The sequence below is a fragment of the Crocodylus porosus genome, unplaced genomic scaffold (genome assembly GCF_001723895.1).
Source record: "Crocodylus porosus isolate Cpor-Errol unplaced genomic scaffold, CroPor_comp1, whole genome shotgun sequence".
Classification (NCBI taxonomy): Eukaryota; Metazoa; Chordata; order Crocodylia; family Crocodylidae; genus Crocodylus; species Crocodylus porosus.
In genome coordinates this window covers 59581511-59599716 of record NW_017728951.1, presented here as the reverse complement: position 1 = coordinate 59599716, position 18206 = coordinate 59581511, and the positions used below count along the sequence as shown (strand labels likewise).

At 43.7% G+C, this 18206-nt stretch overlaps 1 long non-coding RNA gene across 1 annotated transcript; it reads left to right on the top strand.

Moving 5' to 3' along the window:
• The first annotated feature begins 5725 nt into the window (after positions 1 to 5725).
• Positions 5726 to 17067, top strand: LOC109323890. Its single transcript, XR_002104771.1, has 3 exons — positions 5726 to 5853; positions 6106 to 6109; positions 17049 to 17067. It is a non-coding gene; the product is annotated as an uncharacterized LOC109323890 (long non-coding RNA).
• Positions 17068 to 18206: the final 1139 nt, after the last annotated feature.

The window sequence follows — 18206 nt, the reverse complement described above, 5'->3', positions numbered from 1 at the left end:
GGGGCTCTTTAGCCTGGAAAAGCACAGGCTCAGGGGTGATCTGATGGCCACCTATAAGTTTATCAGGGTGACCACCAGTATCTGGAGGAATGCTTGTTCACCAGAGCGCCCCAAGGGATTACAAGGTCGAATGGTTATAAACTCCTGCAAGACTGTTTCAGGCTGGACATAAGTAAGAATTTCTTTAGTGTCTGAGCCCCCAAGGTCTGGAAAAGCCTGCCATCAGAGGTGGTTCAAGCACCTACACTGAACACCTTCAAGAGGAAATTTGATGTTTATCTTGCTGGGATCATATGACCCCAGCTGACTTCCTGGCTTTCGGGCAGGGGGCTGGACTCGATGATCTTTCAAGGTCCCTTTCAGCCCTAATGTCTATGAAATCTAAGAAATCTATGCAATATCTCAAAAAGGTAGATGTTCCTGGCAGTAGTGTAACTGGGGGGGAAGGGGAAGTAAAAGGAACACCAGTCCTAGGTGCCAACTTAGAGGGGCACCAGAATTACATCATCCTTCTCCTGGGATATTTGCTGTGTTAGGAGCAGTCCCACACCACCTGGCTATAGGAACTGGGTGCAGGGACATGGCAGGCAGTCCCTGTCACAGATAAGACTGTCCTTCCCCATTGCCCTTCTGCTCCTTTTATTTTCTGACACAAGACACCGCTGCTTCCCCAGGAAAGGTTTGCCCAGGGCTGCAAACTTGATCTTAACACCTCTGGCTCCAAGACTCTCAAGGAATTTTGTCACTGATTGACCTCTGTGACACTGAACTCAATCTGAGAAAGGATATATTCCTGCAATCCTGATTTAGGCAGAACTGCTACTGAGTCAACTCGGAGGTCTCTAACGTAGTAACAGAGTTTTGCTCCACTAAAGCAAAATCTGTGGAATGTGGCTCATTGGGGATCATGCTTTAAGAATCATGGCAAGCATTTTATTAGTTGGACTGAACATGAATAATTAGCTGGTTTACATTTACAATTGATGGAACCTAAATGCAAAAAGAACTAAGTAATAGTTTTTCCACATGTTAACTGAGTAGCAATGCAGGAAAAGATAAATATAGAGAAATTTTTATATTCTCCTTGGGAGATGGTTAGGTTCCATACAACCAAAAAATCACAACAAATTCTTTAGTCAAGAAAATCTTTACTAAAAAATATACCACACATTGACCAAAAACCAATGTACAGATAAAATGTAAGTGAAAATAAACTTTGGCTCAGTTTAACATAAGTTCTTAAGGGAATACAATACCCCTGTGTTTTTTATGTCTGAATTTGAAATAAAGGTTAAAAAAATGTCTCTCCTGCCTTTTAAAACAGTGGCTCCATGAATTCAGGTTCATTGCTGCAATTATTGTTTTTCCATTTCTTACTGTTAACGTAAATAATTAGAGGTACTTTGCCTGAAGCAGCATCTGAATTCTAAAATACATTGACACATATCCAGACTCTGGGTTTAGTTACTCCTGTCTATAAGAACACAGGATCTAGCCCAATTGCTTAGTTAGTTCATTACTGTGTATAGCATCCTAATGTCAGAATATCTATGCATTGTAGCCTCATGTTTATCCAGCCCCACAAGAATGTTTTCTTCAAAAGCCATCTGTAATTAATCATTAAAAAAACCTAACTGAAAATAAGTTGGTATGTTTTTATTATCTTATGTAAAAAGCGCATATTTTTGTTCTACTCTGTTAACAAATGAAATAAATAAGCCATTACAGAAGTTTTCTGTAATGCTGGAAAGTAAGCGGACCTCTAATAGTTTATGATGGCTTGAAATCAGTGTTGGTAGGATGCCGAAAAATCCTGCTTCCTGTTGAAAGCACACTCAGCACAGTGGGACATATTTGTCTGTATGTGATATGTAAATGGTCTACATTTTTATTTACACTAAATTTTCAGTGATTCCTGTTATTTCAAACCATACACACCCACACAATTATGGTTACTTGGAATTTCTCTTGACTGGACTATATCAGGAGTAATTGGGCTGGTATGCCATCTTTTGTTGATAATTGGAAGCTTTTGGATCCAACACAAGAAGTTAGCAAATTCCCTGTACTTAGCAATAAGTTTTAGAAGCTCTTGCAACAGCAATTTTCAGGTCATTTCTCTAGCTGAAATTCGAGAGAAAACACATGGCTATTGCTTAAGTTTTGCCTTAGTTAAGAGTATTATTTCATAAACAACAAAAAAGAAAAAAGTCATTAACTGGTAAATTATTCATAGACCTGATTGGAAGTGTACCACATGTGCACAGGGACTTTTTTTTCTTGTTTTTATTAGACTACATTTGGAATCGTCTAGGCAGGGATAGACAGTTTGGTTTGCCTAACTGAAAAAAGCTAAACTTAAAAGAGATTAATTGCTTTGTAAACTGTATAGTGAAATACTGGAAGAGTTAAATATATTACGTGTTTGATTAGGAATAGATAGGACATCTACAAAAAAAAAGCTATTTAATTTTTACTCTGATAAGCTTTCTAAAATGAAAGTTTGTAACTGAAGTAAAGACGAAGTAGACCACTGTAATTTTATTTAAGGGCTACCTCTGATTTAAGATTATTCTAGTTTTAATTAATTCTATATTTCATTCATGTTGCATATTGAAATATGATTTGGTGCCACCTAATGGTGAAACTTTGACCATTAAAGTATAGGGATACTTTAAAGTAGAAAGATAAAATTTGTGACACTCCCCAAAATTATTATCATCATAATCATAATGACTAGATCTTTGTCATGATCGGTGCTAAATGATGGACATACATATAACATAAAGATGCTTCAAACTGCTTCCAGTTAACACATTTCACATTTATAAGGAGAGAGTATGGTAAATCCTTCATGGCTTTCTTTTAATTGGGCTGTTTATTTTTAGATCTACAGGCTTGAACCAAAACATCAGAACCTACAACTCAATATGAATTTTGCAAATTGCCCTTCTTTTCTCACTCTTCTCAGCATTGATGAGGCTGCAGCTAGAATACTGTGTCCAGTTCTGGGTGCCACACTTCAAGAAGGATGTGGAGGCCTGAAGAGCAAGCCATAAGAAGAAAGGCTGACAGATATGGGACTGTTCAGTCTAAAAAAGAGAAGACTTGGGGGGGATTTTGTGGCAGCTTACAAATATATCAGAGCAGAGTATCAGGGGCTAGGTGCCCAACTATTTAACAAAGCGCCCCAGGGGAAAACCAGGAGCAACCGTCATAAACTCCTTGAAGAAAGTTTCAGACTGGATATAAGGAAAAACTTATTTGTGGTTCATGTGACCAGACTCTGAAATAGACTCCCAGTGGGGGTGAAGCAGGCACCTACCCTGGAGATCTTCAAAAGGTAGACAGGACACACACCTTGCTGGGTTTACTTGACCTGACCCCAGTAGTCTTTCTTGCCCAATAAAGGGGGGTTGTTCAATGATCTCATGAGGTCCCTTCCAGCCCTAAATTTCTGTGAATCTGTGAAGAATACACCATACTAAAATTCCTTATCCAGCCCACCCTTAAGTTTCTGGGAGTAGAAACAACAGCTCCAAGTCTAATTTATGTGTCTGCATCTTGTCTATAAAATAGGGTAAATGAAGGGGCAGTCACGTCCCCCTTTGACTGTGTAGTATGTGAGGTCAGTGCAGTGTCTGGCTGGTTTCCTGCTTTCTTGCAGATCTGGAGGCCAGGAGATGAGCTGGGCTATTTCCCTTGCTGTTGAGTTCAGGGGGAAGGGAGAGGAAAGGCAAATACCAACAGTGTTCACCGAGTGGGCTCCAGAGTCATGTGGAAACAGGGGCTCCAGCTAGATTACTTCTCACACAGAACTCAAGCAGGTGTCTACACTGACCAGGCAGTAAGCTTTGAGTGCACTGAACATGTAGACACAACCACAGTGTGTGTGTGTGTGTGTGTGTGCGCGCGCGCGCGCGTGCGTGTGTGTGTGTGGAGGGGAGGGGAGAGGGTGGAGCCCTCTGCCCCATGCCTGGATTCAGCACTGGGTAAATTGTCAGAGGCCGGCTAGGACCTGTGAGTGTATCAGCTGTTAGGCTGCTGGATCCGGGATTGAGAAAGCAAGTCGGGAGTGAAGTAAAGGCAAATTTACTTATAGCTTAGCATTGTGGCAGGGCACTGTCTGTGCTGCCAGTTTAAGGCCTTGAAGCTGGCAACTTCCAGATGCCTAATGAGGGCAGCCATTTTAGGTTTAGGGCTGCCTATATAAACAAGGAAGTTGGGCTGTTGGAGTTTCATTACATGGCCAGAGGGCTGCGGAGTTTCATCTGGAGGTAAAGGAAGAGCGTAGGGGTTAGTAGGAGGCTCTCAGCCCTGGGTATGACTTGAAACTATACCCTGCTGGGAGTGGGTGGCCTGGTAGGGCTCCCAGTGGCACAGGAGCCCCTAGAAAATGCCAGTGATCACCCCAGTGAAAGGTGGGTAGGGGCACTGTAACCCCTAGCCCTCACCTTTGGGTGGGTTGTGTTCCATTGGAGGTAGTCATGGGGGTTGCATTCCACCAGAGGTAGTGGTGGGGGTGCAAGCCTTGAGGAGGAGAGTGGAGAGTTGGAAGCCAGGTGTGGCTAAGACCACCTCAGCCCTGCAGGAATTTGAGACCCTGAGCTGGAGAGTTGGGGCCAGGCACTGCTATGGCCACCTGAGCCCCACTCGCCAAGGAGGGAAGCCCTGAGACCCTGAGTAGAGGGGGCAGCGCGAGCAGTGAGCCAGCCCCCAGTGTGAGGGGGAGCAGTGCGAGCAGTGAGCCAGCCCTCAGTGTGAGGGAAGAACAGAGGCTCAGCCAGAGAGGGAGCTGAGTCCTGACCCCAGTAAGTCCTCCAATGTTGCAAGGCAGAGTTTGGATTGAATATAACACCCAAGCCCCCGTTGAGAGTGTGGCAGCACTGAGGAGCCCCAGGGAGAGAGCACTATGGAGCCCTGTGAAGGCAGAATGGGGGCTCAGCCAGAGAGAGCAAGAGCTGAGTCCTGTCTCTGATAAGTCCTCCACCATTGGGAGGCAGAGTGTAGGCCAAAGATAACATCTATAATAGCACCACGACCTGCGGCCCAGGGGTGGAGTGAGACCCTGAGGCACCAGTCGTGGTGTGAGGTACCCCAGCCCCCACATACATGAAGGAGGAACCAGAGAAGGGGACCCCAGGAAAAGTGTATGGGTCATACATCAAGGCCTGCCAGAGCTTCCCCTAACTGGCCCAGGCAGGGACAAGTACCAGGAGGGTCAGAAGGGCAAGGACACCCTCTGAGAGGGACGCCCAAGAGCCAGAGGCCTGGGGTCCTGACTGGCCTAGAGGTGGACTGGGGCTAGTGTGAGCTGAAGGTCCCAGTGAGGGGATCACACCTGAAATGGAACTGATGACAGGGTGATATGTGGTCTGGTATGACAGCGGCAGTGTCTGCCTGAAGGGAGGAACCCAGGTGGGGTCCTACAGCAGGATTCTGGGGCCCATCATGTGGGACTGGTGTGTATGAAAACATCACAAGGTCATCTGCGAGGCTTGGGCTGCAGTGAAGGGAAGGAATGGAGCTGCAGATAGCGCCTCCTGGCAGCAGGGCAGAAAATGGACAGGCTCCTGCTTAATATACATTTATTAATTATTAAGATTAAGGTCTGGTGGGCGAGAAAGTGGGCAGTTAGCCCAAGAACAGGTAGGCAGGCTGCTCTGAGATCGGCCTTGAGCAGGTCCCCTGTTACACAGTTAACAGAAAAGCTAATGTGAAAACATGGTACAGTAATAAAGAGCTAATAGTGAATGATAACAACAGATAGACAGAATGACAAAGAGTTCCCAGATGGGGTTGGCAATTTATCAGTAGTCCCTCTATACCAGGTGCACACCAAGTTGTTCCAGCGTCCCCTATCCATGCTGTCTGAGGGGTCGCTGGGAAGGTGCTTGGTCAGGATCCAGCCTTCACTTGCACTGGGAGTCCAGGATCCAGGCTTGGTACAGCGATGGTCCTTCTGTCCCGTCCTTCTAACTGGTCACTTGACATGCGCGTTCCTTTATGCTTTATCTTATGCTAATCTGTTGGCTTTAGAGCCACTCATAATCTTGCCCTATAGCTGTTACCCTATGGGATCAAAAAGTTTTAGAAATTATCAAGAAAGGTTACCACCTGAACTTGGGTTCACCCAATAAGCAGATTGCACCACATTACTTTGAGGTTTTGAAATTAGCATTACTTTGCCCTTAGTTTCTCATTCATAAATTCCTTGGAATGTGGTCAGATCTTGTTATGGTTTGACCTTTAAAAAAACCTGTTAGATCAGCTAATCTGATCTTGTAGATCTGCTTATTTTGGGGGCTCAGTGGTCCCATGATCAGTGCAAACAGTTAGATTCAACACTCTGGATAAACTGTGACGGACAAGTTCCACTTGCAGGTTGTAAACTTACAGGCTTTTCATTAGCTAATAATCTTAACTGCTTAGACAATTGCTGAATGCCTCCAGGAACATATATTTATTGCTCATGATAGTAAACCCTCTGGTTCTGGCTACCACAGTAAATCTGCAAGTTAAATATGTAGAGAACAAAATAGTAATGGCAAAATAAAAGATCAGTTCTCCAGCTCTGTTAGAAGAGGTGTTCCAGTAGACACTGTTTTCTAGGAGTTCTACACATAAAATGCACTGGGAATGATGGAGGAGTCAAGATGTGTTGCAAAAGAAGCTTTTAAATAAAAGAATTTCCTCCAATCTGGTGGAGAAAATGTTCAGTATGTTTTAACTGATCAGTTCTACTATCACACATTTTCTGAATATTTGTTTAAATTGGACATTATTAATAGAGTCCAAGCAAAAAAAGGGCCATGCCATAGAGGTGAGGTGAGGCTTTCATTTTAGCCAAATAGCTGAAATTTTAGGTTTGATGCCAGTTGCACTGAGATTTAAAAAGGTTTGTTAAAATAACATTGGAGGATCTACTTTTTCTACCTTCTACAGTAGCCATAACTGAACTGTTTGAATACTACAATACTCAATCTAAATAGCTGCTGACATTTTGCTAACATGCCTAGTTCCTGAGGTATAGATATATGGGTTCATATACCTTTTAGGGTCCAGTCTCAACTCCCCTGTAGGATAGTACTTGTGTGGGACAATACTAACCTATGGTGGAGTTAATTAATTTACTCTGTCCTGATAGCTCCACATGTGTAGACAGTGATAGTAAATGATATAGCTTTATTGTGGAGCTAATTAAGCAACTGCAGTAAAGTGCATCTTTAGATGCCCCCGGTGTAACTTAGATTGATTCTGCCTTGGGCTTCTTGAACATCTGTACCTAGTCTATGCATTAAAAAGGAGCTTTGCCATTCACACTGAGCTATATGAAACTGCTTTTAGCACAGAGGACAGATATGGCTAAAATAACTCATTAATGCTTATGGAGTACCTACAATCATTTTTTTCTTTGTCTGCGTAAGTATTAATAGAATGGAAAATATAATGGGTCAAATTATTGGTATAGTTCTATTGATTTAGAAATATTTTAAAAAGTGTCACTATGGGAGGTCTAGAGTGGGGAGTTTTTGAACCCCCAAACTAACCAAAGCATTTGAAAACAGTAGCACTGTGTTCCTTTGGAAATCTGGCTTTCATTGTGGCTCTGCCACTTTGTAAAAACAGAGAATTTGGGCCTAAAACCCAGACCTACTCCCTGAAGTGGCTGATTTTATGAGATCAAACTAAGAATGAAACAGTGCATTTTCTGCTCAGGCTGGATTGGAAAGAGAAAGGAATTAGGTCTTTTGATCCTGAGACTATGTGAGGTCCCTAAAGGTCATAGCCAAAAATCAGTAATTTATCTGTCACACAAAGACTAAACCTTCCTGAACATGTGACTGATCAATATCAGTTGTTTATCTTAACCCAGACTAACATTCCTTAGAATTAGTACCTGTTAACTCTAATGTAATGTCACCCTGAAGAAAATGCGAAATGTGTAATACATATGAAAAATGTTACATTTTTAGAATTTGCAAATCAGATTAGATCAGTTTTCAAATCTGACTTATCCAAAAAATGAAAGAAGAATTTAAAAGAAATTAAACTTGAAAGGTACCCATTTTAGCTATTTTTGAATCGTATTCATGTAAAAAGCTCTCCATCACAGCATCACTAATGCCATTTTTCCTGTTTTCACATAACTCAAAAATTGATTAGATTGCTGTGCTCAAACTTATGGCAAATCACCTCTAGTAGCAGAAACAGGTGGAAAGTTTGAATAAATTTTTGCAAGTGAAAGTGGTAAGTTAGAATGGAGAGTATCTTAGTCTACCTTCACCAACATGTAAGCACTATTTTCTGAAAATAGAAACAGACATGTCAAGCTTTTAACAGTGAAGATGCATGTAACTTAAAGGGCAAATATTGAGCTTCTCATGCCTCCACAGGACAGAGAGGAGACAGTACATAGGCTGCTACTTTCTATCTTTAAATTGGACATGTTTCTCAATGGTGGCATCAACCCAGCTATATCGTTTACCATTCTGCTTGTTGCCAGGCTGTTTTAACTTCTGTTTTTCAGAAAATAAAAAGCTTCACTTTACCTTTTATGTTTATACATTGCTATTTAGCTATCTATACTGAAATGTCATGTATTAGAGCACTGGGCTTTGGGAACACAGTGTATGGATGGGTTTTTTTCTGAGATCCCTAAAGGAAGGGCAAAGAGTATTTTGTTAGAGGTATGGTCTTAGAAGAGCTCAGCAAGCAGTATGCTGAATTCCCCAAACCCTCATGCATCATTTGCATAAACCACAGACCATCTGAACACTCTGGCCTTATTTGGCCTATAACCTGGCAGGTAGAGATCACCAGAAGAACAATTTACTGTGATAGGAAATAGCTCCAGCTTCTGCTCTGCTGGGAAGAAGAAATGGCAGCTAGCATGGCCTCTTAAGCACAAAAGAGACCCAATGTACACAGGAACATTTTGTATTAATATGACACTACAGCAGCCTCCAGCAAGCCTCTTGTAAAATCCTTGTGGGAATTAAAACTACCCTTGAAGGGCACTCTGTCCAGTAAGAACCACATTTGATAAATATTTTCAAATTCATTTTTCTGTTTCATGTTAGTCCCTCCTTTAGCAGAAAAATTCCCAGTTTCAAAAAAATTCAAAATTTACCTCTTTAATCTCTTCATACCATCCTTTCATTCACGTGTTCAAACTGAATTCAGTGACATTTCTGATCGGCCTTTTTCCTGCATGGGAAGCTGGAGGCATTTCAGATAAATGATGGTGTGGACCTGGGCTTAGCCTTTTTTTTGTAGGCATGTAAATTTAACTTGAAGGACCTCTCCTAGGACTTCGCCATGTCACTGATTCTGATGCATATATTTCTCTTCAGCACTCACAATTTCAGTCTCATGAAGTCCATACCTTTCATTTCCAATAAACACTGTTTCCATAGACTCCATATAGAAATACTATTAACTGGTAAATTTAAAAAATCCTCACTTTCAAAAAAGAAGTGTGTTGATCGTTTGTGCTGGCAAATACATTTTTAGTGACACTACAGTACATTAGCCTAATAATACTGCGCAGTAGCGTATTACCACAATTTGTGCTGTGATACACTACTGTGCAGTTAGCATCTCACATAGATGTGGCCTAAGTGTAGGGAGACTAGCCTGTAGAACTAAAATCCTTTCAGAAATGTGTCCATTTCTGCTGGATTCAATGCAAGTAGTCTTGCAACACTTCTGAGATTTTTTTCTTCTAATTTGTATTGAGTTGTTTAGTCGTTCTTTTGAAACACTCTGCCTAAATAATCTTATCAGGAAGGTGTTTGGCTTGTTAAGCTTACTAAAACTATTTGCTGCTGATAGGCATTATCAAATGGTCACTTTTTCTTCACTTAGTATAGTACTACATGGCCCTCTGGTGGTAACAAACTTAATAGCTGCACAATATTCTCCCATCTTCATACGCTTTACTGACAGGTCCATTGCTAGTGTAAATTAATAGAAAAAAACCTGAAGCTCAACTCTTTATCAGCAGAGAATTTGGTCCAATATTCTTTGCTTTGATTCCTTAAGTTGCTTTAATCTTTCTTTTGGCGAGAATGGAGAGGGAGAGCACAGCATGCATTTGTTTTAAAAGAGAAAGAACAGGTATATTATAATCTGACAGACTTGGTTCTTTGTGCCAGGTGTTTTGCATTCACTTTTTTGTTTCTGTATGGCACAGATACAGAACTGCCAGTTAGATCCTTATATAACAGCAAACACAAAAGGAGGTAAACTGATGATAATATTTTCATTCATCTTCATTTCCGAAGGTATCATAAAAGTTTATTTTTGCAAAGTTAATCAGTCTTTGTCACGGGGAAAACACAAGGGATGGACCCCGAGAGGTCAAGGGGGACCCCTGGGGGCCAGCACACCCCAGGGGAGTCGTAATGAAAGGAAGAGTGAGGGGAAAACCCCTTACCTGCAACTGGAACCATGGCGGGACCAGAAGCGGTGGCGCAACCCACGCGGCTTGTTAGCCGCATCTTTTTGAAATTGCAGCCAGTTGGAGAGAAGGGGAAGGAGAGCCGGCATGGGGAAATAAGAAGCATGGCGAGTGAGGCAGAAGGAAGGAGGGCGGTGAGAAGGACAACAGGGGAAGTACTCCCAGGACCCCTCCCTGAAGAGAGAGAGCAGGAACGCCTCGCACGGGCAGAAGGCTGCCTCAGAGGTCTCCAGGAGAGAGACACCAGCGACAGGCTAAGGAAGAAAGAAGCAGCCAAGCTGCATCCCGATGCAGGACTCCTGGGAGAGGCTCCAGAGACCAGACAGGCGAGTGGGGTACCCAGGGTGGGCCATAAAGAAGAAGAGAGATTGAAGGGACTCGAGGTACCAAGTCAAGAGGGACCAATACAAGTGTAATTTGGCTCCAGGGACTATCCTAAGTGGGAGGCGGAAGGCTGCAACAGCAACAGAGGCTGCTGGAAAATAGAACCAAGGACCTAAAGTAGCCCTTCTGAGGATAGACAATAGCCCGAGCCAGAAAGGACATCAAGGGTCTGCTTAATTTGTAGAGCACTCTTTGATAAAAGGGGAAGAAGGTGGCACTAGGGGAACGGCCAGTTGTGGGTCAGGGCTAATTAGGGCACATTTGCACCGAGCTGCCCGATGGTAGTAGTTAGAAGGTCATGGGTGTTGTAGATAGTCTTTTCTATTAGTTTTTGTTTTTGTTTTCCGCCTTTGGAAAGGCTGGACAGAGGGCGACATAAAGCCTTAGTGCTCTCCTGGTAGGGAGGAAGGCTCCGCCAGGTAGAGGACCAAGGTGGTTGGGGGGCCCATAACGGGTAGCTTGGGTTTCAGGCAAGGCCTGGTGCATAGTTCTGGGGGAAACTAGGATACCTGCAGGGGAGGGCAGGCCGCGAAGGACATCTGCACTCCGTCGTGGCTGGGTTCAGGGCGAGGTACAGGGGAGGTTGGAGCCTTGCAGAAGACTTCTGCCCTAAGGCCTTGGATGCAGACAAGCCCCAGTAGTCGGACCCCACCACTGAAAGAGTCATCAAAGTTGTGGCAGGCGGGATTGGGGATAAGACTGCCCCGGGGAGAAACATCAATCTCCTGAGACCAGAGGGACGGACTGAAGAACAGCCTACATATCCAGAGCCGAGCGGCACAGGACCAAATGATCGAGGCCTGACGGGTGCAGTCTTTATGAGACGTAACTTACTCTTCAGGTGGCAAGTCACTTATTTATCTATAAATGATAAGTAACTGTGTTTACAGAGCACCTGAAAGCCCTTATTATTTGGGGGGGTCACTAAAGTGTTTTGGGGGGGTGAAAGGTTTATATTCCATTAGGGCCAAAAGAAGGTGGGGGTGGAGGAGGAAAAGGATGAAAGTGAAAGGTTTTGTGTTACAATCTTTCTTCCAAATATTTCTCCCCCTGGGAAACAGATCTTTTGTTCTGAGATTTTTTTTTTGTGGGGGGGTGACAAAGTCATAAAAAGATTATTTTTCATTCCCTTCTGTAGCAAGAGTCTCTTTTGAGTAGTATTTTGTTGTGTAGAGCTTAAGTACAGCAAGAATCAGACATGCTGTGCTGGTCAGTGGTATCCACAGCTTTTGTCATGCTGGGTAAGATTGAGCCCCAGGCCCACTCTACTACATCTGTGTCTACAGGCTTAAAAGGCTCTGTTAATAGCTCCACAAGCCATGCTCCATTCACAGATCCATGTAACCCACTTCCCACCTTAGTCCCTCTGGAAGCTGTCACCTCTGTGACTGTTCTGGAGTTTCAGTCTCCTCCTACTGGTTCTCTCAAACATGACCTCTCACAAGTCTCTGGCAGGTGAATCCTTTTCCTTTCACTAAGCTGTTCAGCAAAACTCCCCAGATTAGGAGCTCCTGCTTTTTCAGATGCCCAGCCTCCTGGCTCTTATAGTCTCAAAAGAGAGGAGCCAGAAGTCAACTTAATCCACAGTTTTAAAAGGACCTTTACCATAATGCAATAGTACTTCACTTATACACCTTTGGTAATGCAGCTGAGGAACAGGGACAAAATACTTATTTAGGGCAATGTTACATATTGCTGACAACTCACTAGAACACTGATGCTATCAAAAATGGTAAATGAAGAGGGAAGTTGGTGACATGATGTATAAATATCTGCACAGAGCAAAATATCAGGTATTTCAGGGCCCTTCTATTCAGCAAAGGCACAATGAGACTCACTTGCTGGAAGTAAAAGACAGAAAAGTTAAAAAGGGAATAAAATGCAGATTTTTACCAGCAGAAATAATTAGCCATTGAAGCAGTTCACGAAGCACTGAGAAAGACTATTTAAATCAGGATTTGTTGTCTTTGCCTTCTTTGCTCTATGTTCTCATTTAACAACAAATTACCACGCTAGAGGTATTAATCACTTAAGGACAGTTTATGGCCCCTGTAACACAGGAGGTCTGACCACATCATTACAATGGCTATTTCTGGCCTTAAGATCCATGGCTTTATGATTTTCTGTTGCAGTTTTGCAAAAAGCCATGCATTAAAAAGACAGGACCTTTGGCCTTGTAGGACCCCTCTGACTATCCCCTGAAGCCAGCTCAGGGATGGCTTCTCAAGAAGAATTGGAGTGAGGGGGATGGGGATGGGGAGGGGCATGGAGGGAGCAGGAATGGGACTCCCTGACTCCTTCCAACTGGGAGATCTTGGCCTTTTGATTCCTGATCCTCCCTTGTTTTCTGTGGTCCTGCCTCAGGGAGCTGTTTTCCAGTGCAGCTTCTGTTGGAGGTATTGTGCCATTTGATAGATAGAAGCACATCTCAACATTCAAATCAGCAAAAGAGTTTCTCTGACCTGCTCCAAAGGATTAAGTTGTCCCTCACTCCTCAGTCTATCCCACACAACCCTGATCATGCAAATTTAGCTCAGCTGTGCTTTCTCTCTCTCTTCAGTCCCCACAGTCCCAAAGCCCCTCAGCTGTTCATTCTCTTCAGACTACCAGCTCAGAGCTCACAACCTCTTTCTTGACTGCTCTGCCCACGTTCATGCTTAATCTTCCTCAGCTACTATGTATGCTACTATTGTAATAAGCTTCTTATATTGTAAATAGTGTTCTGTTCTATTTGTATTGATTTTTATTCTTTTATATTATAGTCCTATCATTTATGCATTGATTATTATTGTTTTATATTAACTTTGTATGATTTAGGCCTGCAATGTGGGTTGGCATGAGTGATGTCAAGTACCATTTTGCGTGTTAGATTCCCATCTTGTTCCCATGCCCTGTTGTGTAAGATGTTGCAACTGTGTGACTCATACCTATCCCCCCCATGTAAACTGGTTCCTGAATGAATAAGCATGCTTGAGAGACCAGGGCACTAGGTCTAAAAATGGCTCCCTCTGAATGACCAAACCATCAACTTGATAACACAACCATCACTCTGCATTGATCGTCCCTGGCTCAAGATCTGAAAGACAAAGACTGCTGCAGAAATCAGTCAACTCACCATTACAGACACCTGAAACGCATGTTCTTACCTAGGAGTGCACATGCTCAGTACACCAGGGGCTGACTCTCTTGTCTGGGCATGCCCCTAGGGTCACGGGAAGTTTGACTCTATAAAAGTAGGCAGTGAAGACAGACTCAGTGGGACACCCTCTTTGTCTGGACCAGCACCACGCCACACCACCTAGCCACTCAGAGGCCTTGCTGGCAACCCTTTCTGGACAACACCTGCTGGACAAAGACCCCTCTCCAGGCTGGATAGGTAGCCCCATCCTCTCTTCAACCAAGGATTTGGACTCTGCTTCTCTTCCCTACCTGGACTCCAACCCTTCCACTGGGTCTCTTTCTCCTGCTACCATTGAGTGAGCGTGTGTGTGTGTGTGTGTGTGTGTGTGTGTGTGTGTGTGTGTGTGTGGGAACCAAGCTATACAGTACAGTGTTCATTTAATAAAACTGTTATTTGGAACCCTGAGTTGGGTTTTGCTTTACTGCGGTTCTGGCCCTGCTCCAATCTCTGCTCATCACCCCTCTAACTTCTGGTTCATTTCTCCCGCTCCTGCTTCTGGCTCACCACCACCTCCAACACCTGTCCCATGCTCCTGTGGCTCCAGCCATCCTGAGCTCCTCTCTGCTTGCAAACCACTGTTTCTTTGCTACTGCCTCATCTCCACTGCCTTTCCCCCGATCTCTGCCACTGTTATTGCTCCATCTCCACTGCCTTTTCCCCTGATCTCTGCCACTTGCTCTTTAGCTACCAAGCACCCCAAGCATAGGCACTACAGGCACCCACACACATGTACACTGTCACGTGAGTCAGTGTTTAACCTGTGTATGTATGTGTATATTGTGTATGATTTCACATCATTATCATTAGAGTGTGTATGTGCTTGCATTGGTGATAGGTATGCATGTGCCTAGGCTGGTAATTTTGGATATGTATGTGCCTGAGTTGGTAGGGTGTGCCTGGTGGTGGTATATGCACCTAGAATGTGTATGTGCACCAAATTGATTTTTGTGTGTATGTATGTGCAACTGTACACTACACCCTCCTGTCTTACAGTACGATATTGAGATCCTGAGCATTGGCCTGACCCCACAGGGCAACACCTGGAGCTTCCTTTTGAAATCATTTTTTACTGGTGGTTCATCCTCTCTCATCCTGCAGGTAGACAGCCTTGGTACCTAGTCAGGATCCTTATAGCCCTTCCTTTCCCTTATACCAGCTAGTTAGGGAAATGGAGGTACACATCATTACAACATAAATGCATTGAAAACAAATACTATAGGTGGTTGGAGACTCCCATCTGCAGGGTATAGAAAGATCCACCTGCTGGCCTGACCTGTTGTCCTGGGAGGTCTGCTGATTGCCCAGAGCCCAGATCCAAGATGTCACAGAAGGATTACCAAGACTCATTTGGCCCTCTGACTACTAACCCATGCTACTCACCCATATGGGCACAAGTGATACTGCCAAGAGAGACCCTGAGCACATCAAGAGTGACTACAGGGCACTAGGTACAAGGGCAAAGGAGACAGGGGCACAGGTGGTGTTCTTGATCCTTCCAGACCAGAAAAAGGGCCTGGGCAGGAGTGGATGCATCTTGCAGATCAATGCATGGTTCCACCGGTGGTGTCACCACCGGGGATTCAGCTTCTTTGACCATAAGATGTTGTTCCAAGAAGAAGGATTGCTAGGAAAAGACAGGTTCCACCTGATAAAGAGAGGGAAGAGCATATTTGCAGACAGGCTCACTAACCTAGTGAGGAGGGCTTTAAACTAGGTGCACTGGGGGATGGAGACCAAAGCTCTGAGGTAAGTGGGGAAGCAGGAGACCTGGAGGAAACGCAAGGAGGAGGGGGCAACAGGGGAGGTCTCCCCATTCTTCCTGACAAAGTAGGGCAATCAATTAGTTACTTCAAGTGTCTGTACACAAATGCATGGAGCCTGGGAAAAAAGCAGGAAGAATTGAGAGTCCTTACACAGTCAAGGAACGATGATGTGATCGGAATAACAGAGACTTGGTGGGATAGCTTGCATGACTGAACAGCTGTCATAAATGGGTATAAAATGTTCAGGAAGGACAGGCAGGGGAAAAGAGGAGAAGGAGTTGCTCTGTATGTAAAAGAACTGTATGACTGTTCAGAGCTCCAGTAGGAAACTAGAGATAGGCCTGTTAAAAGTCTCTGGGTCAAGGTTAGAGGGGACTGCCATAATGGTAATCTGATGGTGGGTGTTTGCTATAGACCACCAGACCAAGAGGATAAGATAGATGAGGCTTTCTAAAGACAAGTAGTGGAAGTTTCCTGATCACAGGTTCTGGTTCTCATGGGGGGCTTCAATCACCCTGACATCTGGTGGGAGGGCAATACAGCAGTTCATAGGCAACCCAGGGAGTTTTTGGAGAGCATTGGAGACAACTTCCTGGTGTAAGTGTTGAAGAGACCAAGTAGGAGTCATGCCGTTCTTGAGGACATGCTCCTGCTGCTCACAAACAGGGATGAATTGATAAGGGATGTAGAAGTAGATGGCAAGTTGGGCAATAGTGACCATGAGATTTTGAGTTCCAGATCCTGACAAAAGGAAGAAAGGAAAGCAGCAGAGTATGGACCCTGGACTTCAGAAAAGCAGACTTTGACTTTGTCAGGGAATTGATGGGCAGGATACCCTTGGAGGCCAATGTGAGGTGGAATGGAGTCCAGGAGAGCTGGTTGTATTTTAAAGAAACCTTACTGAGGGCACAGGAATAAACCATCTTGATGTACAGGAAGAGTAACAAAAATGGCAGGCAACTGCCTTGGCTTAGCTGTCACAGGCCGGCTAGGTGCTGTGAGTGTATCAGCTGTTAGGCTGCTGGGTTCGGGATTGACGAGGCGAGTCAGGAGTGAAGTAAAGGCAAATTTACTTATAGCTTAGCATACAACAGTTAACAGAAAGGTTAATGTGAAAAACAGATAGTACAGTAATAAAGAGCTAATAGTGAATAATAACCACAAATAGACAGAATGACAAATAGCTCCCACCTGGGGTTGGCAACTTATCGGCAGTACCTGTATGCCAGGTGCGTGCCAAGACGTTCCAGTGAAGTCAGGCGTCCCCGATCAATGCTGTCCGACGGGTCACCAGGAAGGTCCCTTGGTCAGGATCCGGTCCTCACTCACACTGGGAGTCTGGGGTCCAGGCTTGGTACAGCGATGGTCCTTCTGTCCCATCCTTCTAACTGGTCACTTGACATGCGTGTTCCTTTATGCCTTATCTTATGCTAATCTGTTAGACAATCTTGCCCTATAGCTGTTACCCTATGGGATCAAAAAGTGTTAGAAATTATCATGAACAGTTACTGCCCAAACTCAGGTTCACCCAATAAACAAATTATACAACATTACTTTGAGGTTTGAAATTAGCATTACCTGCCCAAGCTCAAGCCCTTGATTTCTTATTCCTTGGATTCCTAGGAATGTGCTAATTATATTAGGTGGTCAGATCTTGTTATGGCTGACCTTTAAAAAACCTGTTAGATCAGCTAAACTTGTAGTTTGACTTATTTTTGAGACCTAGTCAGTCTCATGATCAGTGCAAACAGTTAGCTTCAACACTGGTTAAATTGTGAAAGACAAATTGCACTTGTGGGTTGCAAACTTGCAAGCTTTGCATTAGCTAATCTTAACTGCTGAACAATTGCCTGGATGTCTCCAAGAGCATATATTTATTGCTCACGATAGTAACCCCTCTGGTTCTGGATACCACAGTTAGGAAATACTCTTTGGTGAGCTTAAATACAAAAAGGAAGTTTTCGGAAGTGGAAGCTTGGACAAACAACTTGGGAAGAGTATAAGAATATAAGCCAATTGCCCATAAAGGGTGCTGAGGGAGTTGGCTGATATGATTGCAGAGCTGGGGTGCTTGTTCACATGCCAACACTTTTGTTTCCACATTATATTTTTCCTGTGTCCATGTGACAAAAATCATCATTAAGCTAGCTAAATTGCATCTTTGTATGCATGTTATCAGCTGATTTTATTGTTTTAGATTTTTTTTGTGGTACTTTAAACCACCACCTGCTTGTTTTAGTTTCACCTAAAGAATTTCTTCCATGAGAGTTATTTTTATCATTTTAAATTTTTATGTGCATCTGACTTATGCCCAAAAAACATGATTTTTCCTGTTTTGCACCTATTGCATCACCAGGTGGCACTTCGGTTAATTTGTAAATCCATGGAAATCCATTGACTCTCTATTGCAATT